The sequence below is a fragment of the Haemaphysalis longicornis genome, unplaced genomic scaffold, assembly GCF_048455015.1.
Source record: "Haemaphysalis longicornis isolate Haplotype H1 unplaced genomic scaffold, Haemaphysalis longicornis Haplotype H1 scaffold_1, whole genome shotgun sequence".
Lineage (NCBI taxonomy): Eukaryota > Metazoa > Arthropoda > Arachnida > Ixodida > Ixodidae > Haemaphysalis > Haemaphysalis longicornis.
The window spans coordinates 175181645-175197132 of record NW_027526203.1 but is presented as its reverse complement, the minus strand read 5'-3'; the positions used below and the strand labels follow the sequence as shown (position 1 = coordinate 175197132).

The following is a 15488-nucleotide window of genomic DNA, read 5'->3' as shown; positions in this document are numbered from 1 at the left end:
TCTTAGCGGTAAAACCACAACATTGCGAAGGAACGGATTAACTTGAAGCGTTTATGTGCAACTTATCGTTATGTTAATGGGTTATAGTAAAAAATGTACATAAAGTTCGCGAACTCGTTGCAAACTGTTCGCGGCATAGCTGAATATACGCAGCACCTAATCAAACGAAAATTGACCAAAGTGTTGGATCTCCTTATCCATAGCTATTCGACGGAGACGACAGTGCATAGCCCCCGAAAAAGTAAGACACCGCGTTTCACGCTTATCTGGGGCTCAAAAAGCGCCCCATACATGCCAATCACCGCCTACGCCGGAGCGACCGGGTAAATTTCCGAACACGTCCACACACTTCCAACACTCAACTCGTCAGTTTGGTGCGTTGAAAAAAACCTCCTGTTTCAAAAGAAAAAGAAACACGCATAAAAGATTAGCGAAAGTTAAAAACCGCAAAATTAAAATGAAGCACAGCAAGTCTGAAGAAGGCATAGGTCGCGTATACTTCCAGCAGATGCACTTCCACCCCACCACGCACGTCGGCACACCGCCAGAGTCACATGACACGCGACAAACCGGTGCACCGAGAGGAACCTTCACAGGAGCCAATTCATAGCCAATCAGCACGTCAATCACCGCTCCGAGACAACGCATTTCGGGGGAAATTGTAGGCGCACAGAGTTCGATATATCCGATGTGAACTTCGTTTCAAGGAATATGGTTCGCATGCATTTTCTTAACAGATTTGCTTTTGTTCGATATATAGCGTAATCCGCTCTATACGGGTTCGTTATAATCGGGTTTGACTGTATGCAAGGTGCATCTTGGTGCTCCTGCCACCCTGCTCTATTTTGGAGAGGAAGTTCCGTACTACTGGTACATCCTCTCGAGCTGCCCGCACCTAGTGTTCCAGACACCCCCCCTACCCCTTGTGCTTTACATATTTCCCCTTGCAGAACGCGGAGCAGCCCGGACCACCCCTTAGAAATTCACTGAATTCGGTAAATATCAAAAACTATAGTCTACAACTCACAATAAAAGGAATAATAATACCGAAATAGGAATAGTTCGTGGCTGAAAAAGCCTGTGGAAGGGTTTAACTGAGAAGGGTCATATAAACGAAACGTCAAAGAGACTGGGCAGACAAAGTGCCTTACGTGCGGTGTAACTAATGACAGAAAATATTTTTAAAAATAAGCTCCTCAAATTTGCAAAATAACAATTTAAAAAGTTATAGCTTTGTTACACCAAGTGAGTCCGCGTTTCGCGTGGGCGTAATGTTTCTCACTTCTGCCGTTTGATTGTTTACCCAACTGCTTGTATTATTGTTCGCGAAATTTTTCTTATGTTTTACCTCACTCCAAGATAGCACAATTGCGTACGCCAGTAAATGACTATTTTATTTAACATCTTGTTCCCTAGGATCCGCTGCTCCTGTATACTATATTCGCATCACGCTGAAGCCGAGCGTGGCTTTAAGTGGCGTCTTGCTCACGTTGGTGTTGACGGCGCTTACGTTGCCTCTCAGTTCTAGCTGACAGTTCAGCCACACAGAATTGCTTACAATATCGTTCCGCAGTATCACGCCGGGCGTCGTGGCCCTTTTGCTTTCCTTCTTCGGAAACACGAGCTTCCTCTAGCTGATATTATTTGTTGATTTATTTGGAGAGGAAAAACCGTATATAACGGCTTCCTCGACTCATGCAGACTGCGAAAGCCCTCAATAGAGTCCACTCGCGTGTTAACCTGCTATAATCCTCGCTTGAGAACTGGACGAACCAGAGTTCTCATGTGATGCACTGCGGTTTTCCTGCGCGAGCGTATATGACTCCACTATAAAAAATCCTGTTGCGGTGCCTACAAGCAAAAGGCAATGCGCCAGATTCTGCGGCGTCATCTTCTGGGAAGATAAGTCCCAAGGACAGAGCGGGTGCCTCTCGTGAGCTTGTGGGTGAACGGTCCATTGGAAGGACCGAGATGTGACGGAAGCGCTGTCAACAACAATGCGAGTCTACCATGCATGCATTCTCGAGGACATACTAAACGCTAAGCACGGCTGGACGCGCTGGCCGGTATATTACAACAGCAGCGGATCCTAGAGCACGAGATACACGAGATGCGCACCAAAATAGTCATTTCGATGAGCAATTTGTGTTGTTTGTTTTGTTGTCATTGTTGACCAAACTACCATATGCGTGCTTATTACTGTAATGTATACAATTTGTTCACAGGCTACACTCTTACAGAGTATCTGTTGCCCCCCCCCCCTTTGAAGTTGAAGTTTATTCATCAAATGTAAACGGTTGTAAAGAAAGTTTACAGAGAAGGGACCCGAAGTCAGCGACTGCACTGGGACCCTCGATGATGAAGTACACGAAAAACGTTACAGAAGCAGCAGTGGAAGCGAAAACAAGTAGAATAAAACCTTAGTGAAGAAAACAAATAATCAAAAACATGTAGTGCATGGTTTTCATATAGAATTTACAAAAATATTAAGCTATGTACATAAAACAGCATTCAAAAAGCAAATTATCATTATACACAATTAAAAACTAGCAGTTTACAAAAGTACCCAAAAAACTACTGCGCAAACAAATGACGAAAGTCAAACCAGCAAAACCAAGAAATTAGGAAACATATCAGGTTAGAAGAAGATTTTTAGAGATTTTTTAAAAGCTGTGATAGAATGTGAAGACTTAATATTAAGTGGTAGGTGGTTCCACAGATTAATGGCGGCAAAATGAAATGTTTGCTGGCCATAATTAGTTTTTACCTTAGGTAACAACAAGTTGTTATTCAAGGCAAATCTAGTAGTGTTATGATTCACTAAAGTACCTACGTCAAGAAGTTCAAAACATAATTGGTTCTTGAGTAGTTTGAAAAAAAAAACAACCTAAGTTACATTCGAACAATGCTGTGACCGATAAAACTGAATTTTCACGGAGTATAGGTGATGCACTTGAATGGCGAGGGCTGCTAGTAAGGATACGGATAGCTTGATTTTGAATGTGCTGAATGGATGATAGGTGGGTGTGATATGTGTTACCCCAAGCAGTGATTCCATAGTTGATATGACTGCATGAAAGCGAAGTAAAGTGATAACAAAGCCTTGGTTGGAAAGAACGGTCGTGCCTTGAGCAATGCCCGCATGCCAAATGCCATTTTTTTTTCTGATATGATCGACGTGAGAAGTGAACTTAAGTTTAGTGTCAAGAATTATACCAAGAAATTGGACGCAGTCGCATGATACGATCCGATTAGAGCCAAGTTTTAATTCTGGCAACATACCTAACACTTTCTGGTGGCTTTTAAAGATCATAAATTTAGGCTTAGTAGGTTTAATAATTAAATTATTTCTGCAGCACCACTCAGTCACATCCGTTAAAGAAGCGTTTAATTTATCAGTTAGAGATACTATACATGTGTCTGATAATGTTATTGTGGTATCGTCATCATATAAAAGACAGTTGTATCGGTGTAAAAAGTTGGGTAAGTCATTGATATAAATATTAAACAATAAGGGACCGAGAATGGAACCCTGCGGGACACCTTGGTTAATAGTTTTACAGTCGGAGAACGTGCCAGCTGCAGCTACCACATATTGCCTATCAACCAACTAATTTTTTAATAGAGTAAGTGCTGGACCGGTTATACCATATGCTTCGAGTTTCATGAATAAAAGTTTGTGATTGATGGTATCGAAAGCCTTTGTGAAGTCTAAGAATACTGAGCCAACATATTTACCAGAATCAATAGATTTTTTAATAAAATCGGTTAAGGTTAGTAAAGCCAAGCTAGTGGAACTTCGCGCACGAAAACCGAACTGTGAATTATCTATTACGTTACATTTTCTTAGATAGTTAGTTAAACGATTTGCAAGTAACTGTTCGATGATCTTGCTCAAACTGCAAAGGATTGAAATTGGTCTATAGTTGTTAATTAACTCCTTGTTACCTTTCTTAAATACTGGAACAACCTTGGCCCTCTTTAAGTTTTTAGGAAAAATGCCAGACTTAAAAATAGTATTAGTTATTATACTTATTGTTTCCGAAACGATATGAGCAACAAGTTTTAAATGACGCATCGAAATGTTATCCAAACCAGGACTGGTATTTTTGAGGTTACAAATCGTTAAGTACACTTCATTTTTTTGAGGTTACAAATCGTTAAGTACACTTCATTGGCAGTAACGGGGTACAGATAAAACGAGTGTGGGGAGTGTGGTAGGGATTGCTGATCAGTAGTGGTAATGCTTGGGGTTGATAACGAGAAAAAGTTGCTGAAAGCATTAGCAACGTCAGATGGCTGAACAAAGACTGTCCCGTTAAAGTTTATTTTCTGAAAATGATTACGCGAGGACACTGTATTTAAAAATTCACCGATTAGTTTCCATTGTTTTTGGGGGTTATGAGGGTTATGGCTATTATATGAAGGATAGTTTACGTTATCAGTCTTTCTTTCCCATTTACGTGTTTTGAACGAAAAAAAGTGCCATTTAAAGGTGACACGTCGTTCCCTGCCGATTTCTGATGCCTGATTAAATCTGTGGGCATAAATTTAGCAGATTTCTCACATGTCTAACGTGTATGTGTGCTTGAGCAGTCAAAAGTTGATGTTAGCAGTGAAGTAGGTGAAAATTGAAAGGTTTTATTGTAGTTGTGCGCAGATTACCTACATTGTTTTCATTCCTACAAAAGCATAATTGATGTAACCCTGCCAATTGTTGTGCATTGCTGCATTTTATTATGCTCTTACGAATAGTAGAACCTGCAGGAGTTCAGCTGCTTGTTAAAGGTGAAATATACAGTGGTACAAAAAGAAGAGAATCTACTAAATAAAAACATCTTCACAATCGCAGGATGCCAACGGTCCACCTATCAACTTGCGTCCTGCATTGGTTCTGCTGGCTGGAGCGACGCATGGAGCATTTTTCAGATTCTCGAAGTTTGTGATGAAGCGCTGCCGTAAGTGAAGGATGCCACACAGGGATCTTCTGTTTTAATGCCACAATTTCATATGCTCAGCACCTAACTTACTCGTAAGGCGTTTTAAATATTCATCACCCTAGACGGCATGTCACCGTCGCCACCGGTGGAATGTGGCTGCAATCAGGTTATTTGTGACAGAAACAAGTGAACCACGTGGTGAAAGTCATTGAGGCCTTGTTGATTGTGCCCGCTTCTGAGATGAGATTTTCATTTGGCTGAATATTTTCTAAATATTGCAATTTGTGAACAAAATATGATCAAAGTCATGATGACTTGTACTACAGTGCGGGAAAGAAATGTCAACATACGTTTTAAGAGCCTCTGATATTTCAGGTCGTTGGCTGGTGAGCAAAAAAACAGAGCTGAAAATTGTTTAAAGTAAAATCAAATATTCCTTGTCACCAGTGCATGACCCGTAGTAAAAACTATCTGGTCTCCCAATTTCGAATGAGACAGGAAACGTCAATAAAAAAATGAGGAAATAAACTAGACAGCTTGCTACAATAAACCTATTCAAAAAATTCCTCAATGTCTATAAAGTGGTGATTCAGGCGGGTTAGTTAGGTGTCAGTGGGTTTACACACCCAACTTGCGGGGACACACATGAGCTCTTAACAAATGAATTAGTGGAGATGCGTAGTGGCTATGCACTAGTCATGGTTTTTATTAGTTTGCTTTTATGAATACGATCTTCTGTGGCAGTGTTTTAGGTAGCTCACTCGCACATTATTCCTTCGTTTTTTGGACATTGTGGAGTGTATAATGATTTCTTGTTCGATTTATGATTTTCATTGCAACTGTAAATATGTCAGGAGTCCCGTAATTAGTTTCTGGCTGTAATAGAGTACTACTATGTGCATTTCTGGCTGTAACAGAGCACTACTGTTTGCATAAAGGCAGACTAAATAAAACAAAATGGCTGCCTTGCTTTTGCTTAGAGGGGCCATGCAGACAAAGCACAAGTTTGGTTCATTCGAAATATTGCCTCGTTAGAATCATACTGACACCATTTTTAACGCGCACTTCGCTCGAATAAGCTATATCATTAGGAAAAAGGGAATGGCCATGCGACCCACTAGCTAATTTCCCACTACAGAAGCTATAATGTCATATGTCCCCAGCTGTGCGATTGGCTGAGCCCGGCAAAAGCAAACGCAAATGGGGCAGGGCTTATAAGCTTGCCGAACGAGCTATTTGCGCTTAAATGTAATGCATATTCCTTTTACAGCAGTAAGAATAGTGTGGTAAACAATGAAAGTTACAAAAATACGCGTAAACATATAAGTACCGCTGCGCACTGCTGTTGGTACTGCGTGCACTATGCTTGTTTTAGCTTGACAGCACTCCGCCGCTTTGGAGTGGTCTTGCACGGCACTGGCCGATTGGCATAAGCGATGCTGTCTTACGTAACCCTGTTTGTAGAGGATACCCCATGTTTCACAAAACGATTACTTTCTACAGTAACAAAAATAAGCCAGGTGCAGAAACGGTCAAAAACAAAGCAACGGCAGACAACGGTCCGTGGATGAGTACGGTAGCTGCACCTGGGAGGACTGACGGCTAGCAACGCTGCAGACCCGAGTGACGCAGTAGAAGTTCGTGTGATTACACGCACTTATGGCTTCATTGCTGACGTCCCAAAAACACACGATATGGTGGGAGAATGAACATTTTAACCTAAATTGATTAATTTCGCAGTGAATGCAGCATCATTTGCTGCCGGACAATCGGTGGGGCAATATAAAGCATGAAATCTTTCGAACAAAACAAACTTCTATGTTGTCTGAATGACCCCTTTAATGCGCTGTCGTGTATTTTTTGGTTCCTGTAGTGATGTCACCATGAAGGAACAGCAGTAGATAAAGTTAATGTGAGTGCTTTATCGTGCATTTTTCTTTGTGTTTGATGGAAACAAATATTACTCTAACCAAGGACTTTATCCGACGCGTTCCCAACGTTTCGGAACCTACTTGGTTCCTTCATTAGGACTGTCTATGTTTGACCAAGAGCAATAGTTCTACATATAAACAATTTTTTTTGCTGCAGCGGGTCAGAGGATATAGGGCACAAATAGGGGGTAGGACAGCCACATATCTGTTCATCTTTCCCCGGCTTGCTTGGGTGTGCACTGATTCAAGGAGGACTCTCGAGTAATTCGTTTCGCGGTGTTTATCACCTGCACCTTTCCAAAGTCGGTATGGCGATGTGCTTACTTGCAGTGTTCATCTAATGGACTTGTATGTTTGATTTCATACGTTGCTTTTGTGCTGCCAATGTTGTTTCGAGAAGTTTGGGGTTTAGCCGATGTATTTGATGGGTTATTATGCACAAAGAATTTTGTAAGTGATCCTTTGTATTTTTTAATATTATAGAGTCATTTTGGTCATGGCATCAGTCATCTTAGAGTTGACGAAGGTTTGTGGGCGTTGAGACTTCCTTCCTTTTTGAAAATACATGGTATTGTCTGGCTTGGCCTTTTACCATACAGTAGACAGGTGCAGGTGGGTTGTTGTTAAAGAAGCTGGTGGGGAGGTGATGGTGATTGGAGGAAAATTTTTTGACCAGCGACGTTGAAGGAATTAAATTATGTGGTTGTTGCTACATCGGTGATTACAGCTTCTGACGCATTGAACTAATTTGGTGGTGCAGCCGTTTTTTTTGAGGACAGCAGTAGGTTTTCGTTGCTTTTTCTCTTGGGCATAGAGTTCTTGCCCTGCATTGAAGAACCAAAGCTACAGAATCATAGTAGGGAACTGGGTGGTAGCAATAAATTGAAGGTAGAGTCCAGTCTAGGTTTGCTTTCTGCACCCAATAGGCTCAGTTAACTTCCTGGGGCATCTCGAGTCGGCTGAGCCAGCAATTCAGTTCACCATAATAAGAATAACAGGCAATGCTTTGCTGTTCCTAGTTTTCACAAAAAAACATGCCAATCAATTAAGCTCACCGTGTTATATGGAAGAATAACCGACACTGGATGCTACTTCCAGTTCACGTCATACCACTCAATTTCGCACAAGGCTTCTTTAGTTCTGCCTCATCTACGCACGGCTTGCTCGACAAAATATATGACAGGAAAAAGACTTATATCACAGACCTAGATGGAAATGGCTACACCAGTAGCTTTATTCACCACATCAAATACCGTATTCACTTATCGGGGGACAGCCAAAAAATTTTCGCTCCTTCAATTACACCGATCAGCAATCCTATGACTACCTTTATTGTCTCTCCACTCACCTAATGACCAACCTGCATCTGCCTACTTTGTGTTGAAGAGGCTAGCGAAATGATACCATGAATTCTCGTATATGAAGGTCTTCCCAGTGCCCACATATTTGTTGGGTTGTGGCATCAAACTCCTAATGTCGATGCCACGACGAAAAGGGCAACCGCCAAAAGAATAAGCACAAGTCATCTACAAGTTTTCTTGTGTACAATGCCCCACTACTTACTTTGGCGACACCTGGAGCTTGCCAGGAAGACTCCAACCACACCAACACAAAGTACGGAAAAACTGAGAGCAAGGCATAGTCCTTCAGTTAGAGGTAACAGTTAATCAGCCTTTAGTGTCCCGTTAAGTCATTAGTAGGCTTTCTTTTCCTCTAGTACATGTGTAGTCTTCGGTTAGAGCGACAGGTATGGATTTTGTTTTCGTGCATCACTAGTATCTTAAAAATTTATTCAAACTTGCAGGAAAAACTGCTGCTCGGGTGCAATTAAAGATTGTAAGTGTGAACTGTGCACAAGTAAAAGATCGCAGTAAGACTAACACCATCATTCAGTTCCCGAGCAGAAGCAATGACTATTGAAATTTCAGGCTTGAAAAGTAGAACCACAAAAAACCCATTTTGCTTTTCAAGAGAGAACCTAATGGCTCCAAGTTACGCTTTACTAAAGATGAAATTATTATGTTGTCTTTATTACGACCCTTGACTGGTGAAAAGTTCTGCAATACCATGGTTAGCAACATCTGAACAGCAGTTTAATCTGTACAAAGTTAAATCCAGAAACTTGGATAAATTATATTATGCCTGTGTTACACGAAACAGAATGCTTTTGTGCCATCACAAGCTAAAGCTCCGCATATCCAAACTTTGGCCCATCTACAGCAATAGGTTGGCTCAACTGCACAGCCCAACAAATCTGCAGAAAAGCTAAAGGTGCTCCTTGATATTATCTTTCGCGCGCCAAGAATCAATTTTTAGGCGTTCTCTAACAAATACTCTGAAAACTAACACATTCTGAGCGGTAGTTTATGAGAAAAGGTTCGTTAAATCGGGACAGAGCATAATACTGGTATCGTTATTTCGAGTGAGTCAAAGCATTGAACTCTATAGGCACGTTGCACCGGACAGAGGCCGCTGTGAGCGCAGCACTTTTCCTACTAAAGTTGTCTGTAGCGCACGCTAGGGCGTCGGTAAAGGAGTGGCGATTCCTCTGCTCGTTAATACCCACTGCCGGCAGCATGCCGTGCCAACGATCGATGGGGTTGACACTGAGACACGGTGCAAAGAAAGACGGCCGTGATGAACGCGTCGCTTCCTCCTTGTTATTTGTATAGTCTGTAATCTGACTGGTCGGCTACAATATCAATAGCTAACGTATTTTTGTGTGCGCCACTTAAACTGTTCGTTATTCTCGGCCTTGTTATGATGACGTTACCTTAGATGCCTTTTTTGTGTGGGCGCCCGTGTGCGACTCGTGATAATCTCGGCTGTTGCTGTCTGACAGGGAGCCGACACTTCCGTAATATGAATGCTACGATCCTAGCCCGTGACATGAGCGACATCTTTCCTACTAGAAATGACACCCCGAACCACCAGGACATAGAAAACGGCGCTGCTGCTTGCGGGGCAAACATCAGCGCAACGTGCCTATGGGCGTTTGAGGGGGGATCGGGATATCTTAGTAAAATCGGGGTTTTCGTAAAATAGGGTTTAATTAAATCGAGTTTCGACTGTATTTAGTTCTTGACGATTTATTATCGCCGTTTTTATCGTAATGATAAGTAAGAGTGACAGTGTTTTTCACGCTCAGGGATTTGGTATACTTGCTGGGATTGCGCGACACCGATGGGTTAAAATAGGCTGTGGCTTTCTAACCTAACGACAACGAACTTGCAATTTTTCGGCATTGTAGATACATTTGTGGGCATTGAATTGTGCTGATAAGCCAACTCACGTAATGCGTCATCGCCTGTCGGGAAACGCTTGACCAGCGCCGTGGCCAGTGTCAGCTGCGGATCCTTTGCAGGGCCATCGACGGTGCCACGCCAAGAAGCCCGACGACATACCTGTCCAGAATGAGTCGTTTATTCATGTACTACCTTGTTTCGCAGCGATCCTCCAGCTTGTGAACTGCGGTCGGAGACTGTTCCCCCGACTTTCTTGCCGTTGCTCGCGTCTGCGAAAGGAGGCACTGTCATAAACTGTATGTTCCGCTCTTTGAAAAAAATGTCTGTCGAACTTCCGCTTGGCGGCATCATAATTATTTGCTTCTTTTGCGGTCAGTCCAAACATAGCCAACAGTTCACGGGCTCGGCATCCCATTATGGGAAGTATCGTGCGGACCTGGGCCTCCCCCGAGCGTTCGTTGAGAGTTATGGCGAAGAGGCAGTAATCGAAGTGGTCGATCCATGCTCTGCCTTAATGTAAAAGAAAGGGCCCATCTCCCCGCGAGGGGGACTCGAGTAAATGCGTCGCATAGGGGGTGGGTGTATTGCGTTAACGTTTAGTGTTTGGGGAGTTGGTGGTAGTGAATGCGTTGTATCAGCAGCTTCTTGACGTAGTTTGAATGAGTCAAGGATATAAGGCGCGTTCGTAGCCTTCCATTCTGTGTCGGCTTTGTGGCGCAGTGGGTAGAGCACCATGTACCTTGCGTTCCGCCCGCAGGGTCGTGGGATCGAAACCAGGCGCCGGTAAGTATTATTTTTTTATATAGTGTAGGGGGAGGGGTGCGGACCTGTTGTTGAGAGCGAGGAGGGTAGCGTGATGCGGGAGAGGAGGAGTGGGGGAGAGGGCACACCTGGAACGGCTGTTGCGGACGCCGAGGCACGCCGACAACGCCGGGTGACATCGTGAGATCGTGAGTTAAAGGGACCCTGCAACACTCTTTGAACAGTGCAAGTAAACCTGCGCAACGTTTAGATTACACTGCCAGGAATACCTGAGCCAAATATTACACGTGCACGTGAAGCGGTGGGCGCGCAAATCGATGTGAAAGACGCGGAAAAACAAACCGCTCTCTCTTCAGTTGTCCTCATTATGCATGGCCCGAGGGACGTCACATAGGCCATGGCTGCCCGATCGGCTGTCACTGGTCAACTTCGCGGGTAGATTCTCCCATTTCCGTCGACGTCATCGCTGTGTACGAACCTCTTCTATGCCTGAACCTGTAGGCACAGTTTTGCCGTTTCTTTTGTGTTTTGAGTGCGCGCGGAGTTTGAGTGATGAGCTCAATACTTCCCTTTCAACGGGACCACTCGACTACAAACGTTTATTGCTTCAAAAACGCCCTACCAGCCCGAGCGCGCACTTGCGAGCAGGCACCCATGCCTGCTTTTTTGTGGCACCAGACCGGAAATAGGTCCCTCCGCGTTGCGGAGAAAAGGAGAAAACTACCCGGCATGGGATATATCGAAGGCCGCCGAAGAGAACGCCGCGAGCCACCCCCCTCTCCGGGAGAGAGCGCGCAGCCTTCGTCGCGTTGCCCGCGGTCGAGTTGAGAGGGAACGATTATGCGCGATTTCTCATCGCGCGTAGTTTCGTTAATTGTGAACGGATTTTCATAATTCTTGCGGGAGGAGATTTCTGGGACAATAGACTTTATCCCAAAATACATGACTAGTAGTCGATGGCAAGTGTTGCAGGGTCCCTTTAAAGAAATGCTCTGCATTTAAAAGTCCAGCGGTGGCGGCTGCTGGAACACTGAGATTGCCGTTGCGGAGCTTGTTTTCCATTGTCTGGGAATGCTGCCTTCGCCGGCCTTTGCGACATAGTTGACTATCGCCCACTTCTGACACCACGTCGCGAGTCTGCAATACAGGTGGAAATCGTACGATACAGTAAGAAGCCAGCGATCAAGCCGTTCTGTACGTGACGAAGGAACGAGCCCCGGTTCATTGCGTTGGCCGATAATATGCACTCTAGAACGTCGCGCGGTCATGTAGCTTGGCAGACGCAGCTGTCTACCGTTATCTGTCAGAACGTCACACGCCGAACAGAGAGGCGATAAGAGCACAAGAAATACGTTCCTGAAATCGGACTCCTCCTTTACCCCGCCGCTGTTTTCCTTCCAGGCCTCATCTCCGTTTCCATGAACCGTGCATGGTGCCTCAGTCAGTGTCTTTGTGATTTGAAGATTGCAAGGTATCGAAAATGTTTGGTGAAACATACATAATTAAGATATACCATTGTAGGGAATGCTGAATACTGATTTTCGGCGTTGGGTCGAAAAACGTGCTCGTCATAATTTGGCCGTATCTGGCTCTGTGGCTCCGCATCATTTGGGCCTTTCAGCTGTACGAAAAGAGAGCAATCACGCATAAATACGAACCGCGCAAGTACAGGTAGGCACTACATCATCGCAGGTGCAAAAAAAAAAAAATCACGCCGGCTGCAACAGACGCCTTGAGGTCATCATGAATCGATACATCTCGAAAGAACGAAAAACGTGGAGGGGAGCTTCTCAAAGTATGGCATTATACCGCTGATATTTGAACTGGTGAAATCTTGTTTTGTAGGTATAATAGTAAAGCATTTCGCTGTCATTTGTTACTGGCGTGTTGACGTTAGTTAACAAGAATGCAAGTGCAGTAAGCATATAAATTATCTTCCGCAGCAGTTATACTCATCAAGCAGTGTAGCAGAATATTAGCGTCGTCGGATCGGGCCTCATTGTGGCTCGCGATAGAGCTTCTGATGTGCACTTACCCTAAGTGATTCCATTCCTGTCATCCTGTGCTACAAAATTCATATTATTCCTTACTGCCCTCTGCAACTACCAGCCCGTTTCTACTTCGATGCGTCGAAATTGCTTTTTTTTCTCCAGGCGACGGGTGGGGCGCAGGGGCTCTCATGCGTGATTTCAGTGGGCTAAATTTCTGGTATTGTTCACGTTTTAAGAAAAAAAAAGGTCCTAAACGCCATACAAAATACCCTTTACATAACGCTTAAATTGGTAGCTTGAAGAAGTTTATTTTAAGTAGCGTTGACAGAAAGTCGATTGCAGCTTGCGCGTTGAAATCGAAAAGGAATACGGAGGACGCAGCCACCGCCGTAGCGTGAAACATGGCAACGAAGGATGACGGTGCGTGCAAATTTACATGCTTCATTGTTGGAAACAGCATTAAGCAAACGAAATAATGAAATATTTCGGATCTAAAAAAAAAATGCTATCGTCAAAATCAACATTCCGCACCGACTTGAAAGTCAAAGCACTGGGGGTGGTTTTAGGTTCCATTTTTACAAACATATATGAAAAACGGAAAACAAGCATATCTTATGAACTGAAGGTTTATTACCCTGACGTGTGGAAATAAGGACGTTCCAGAAAGTTTGGCGTACGGTGTGTTTAGGGCAATGAATACAACGCAGACAGGTCTTTCGTAGAAGTTGGCATACGTTTATTAACTGAAGTCTAACTCGCAAAGTCAAAGGTCTGCTAAATGCATCCTATAGTTAGCGCGCTCATTTTTTGCCATTACAGAATCTCAACAAGCTCTAAAAACAAGCGCATGTTTATCGCCCCATATCAATGCGCCCAAAGCATTTGGTTACTGCCCATCAACTCTCGCTTTTTCAAGCCAATTGTGTGCTATCATGGATGTTTAAGATAAATGAGAACCTTCACTGTTTTACGAGGGGCTATGCCGACGTTTTCTTAACGTGGATCGCCGCGCTAACACTAGAAAAGCAGTTGATAATTTGTCCGATAATGCTTAGGCATTCCGAAAAGCTTTGGCTACAACCTCAAACTCCGATCGATCAAAACGCCGTTATACTTCTGGTGACGTTACGCGCTCCCTGTATGTATAATTCGGATACCGCCAGAAAAGTTTACAGCACTGCTTTGGATCAAAACGAGAGAGCCCTAGCTCTTTCTAAGCACACAAAGCTGCGAAGTCACGCACGGCTGTCTGTCCTTCAGCTTGCACAGTACGCATACATAAAACCCACACACACCGCCTTTTCTAATTACTTCCAGTGCAATGTTTCCGCATCGATAATAACGAAAAAATGTGCCACAGTTGTCGATTCGCCTGTTTTCATCCATCGAAAATGGTACTTCACCGGTTCGCAGCGGGTTCGCCATCCAAATTCAGGTTCATTATTTACTGATCTGGGCTTGAACTCTCGGTCTTCCCTGAAGCTTTGGTTTTTGCAATGAACAGCGCTGTTGCAAGCCATCGTCGCGTAGCTCCATAACGACTATCTTTACGCCGCGAGCACACGGTGTCTGCTAGTGCGAGGTTTCCCATCCAACAGCGGGGATTCCCCGGCCAACTACGGGGATTCCCCGTCCAACCGAGGGGATTCCCCGGCCGACCTTGAGTGTCTCCGGCCGCTCCGAACGTTGCCCCGGAGCGGCCGGGGAAATTCAGTGATGGAGCTAGAGGGATTTATCCCCAGATATAGGTTTTTGGTTCTCACTTAGGGATTCTGAGACTTGTTATATATATCTAGGGATTTTGGCCGGATCAGGAGTCTAGTTAAATAGCCCTTAGCCATGGAAGAAAAAAAAATCAAGAGAATTCTACACTAAAGTATGATTTTCTTACCTCCATTCTCAGTTAAACGAAAATAATAGAAGAATCAACGGCTTGGACAGAGAATGGAGATAGTTCTGGAGACTGGACATGAGCCACCATGCGGATGTCAGCGCAAGCCTATTTCCGTGCAGCTTTTCCCATGGAAGAGGGCGACGTGACTTGAAATTTCACGCTTTTCTGTCGCGTCATACAAAAATTGCCGCCTCTATTCTGAAGTTGAGCTGGTGTTAGCAAGTCAGTTAACGTAAAAGAAAACCGATTAACAGGCTGCCACATATGAGCCCTCTGCAGATTGCCTCACGTAAAAATGGCTTATGCATGAGAATCTTATTGGGTAAGTCGTGCTCCAACTTCGAAATTGTACCTGCACATCTGAAGAAGATGCGATAAGAAATGTACATGTGGGCACCGACGCGTAAGGGACAAAAACTCCCGCAGTACGCGGCACGCAATGTTTGACCTTGTTGTTCAAGCGCCATGGCCGTTAAAATACCTACAGAAAACGAGATACAATTAGTGATCATGGCTCCTGCACATTGAAGCGTGTACTTCTAGTGGGCCTCTATTTGCAGCAAATGCCTACGCCTTTTCGTTTCTATTGACTTGTCAGTGGTGACGAAGTTTGTTTCAACCTTTGCTGTGCGGCTCTTGATCTTGCACAGCGCAACACAAGGATCACAATCTCTTACAATAATGTTCTCAGAGATACTGCGGTGCAAAAAAAAAAAAAAAAAAAA

General features: G+C 43.9%; 1 long non-coding RNA gene across 1 annotated transcript; it reads right to left on the bottom strand.

Moving 5' to 3' along the window:
- Nucleotides 1-315: 315 nt before the first annotated feature.
- LOC144167345 (uncharacterized) lies at nucleotides 316-14417 on the bottom strand. Its single transcript, XR_013321961.1, has 3 exons — nucleotides 14273-14417; nucleotides 10164-10275; nucleotides 316-393 (listed from the first exon to the last, which is right to left on the bottom strand). It is a non-coding gene; the product is annotated as an uncharacterized LOC144167345 (long non-coding RNA).
- Between the last annotated feature and the right edge of the window lie 1071 nt (nucleotides 14418-15488).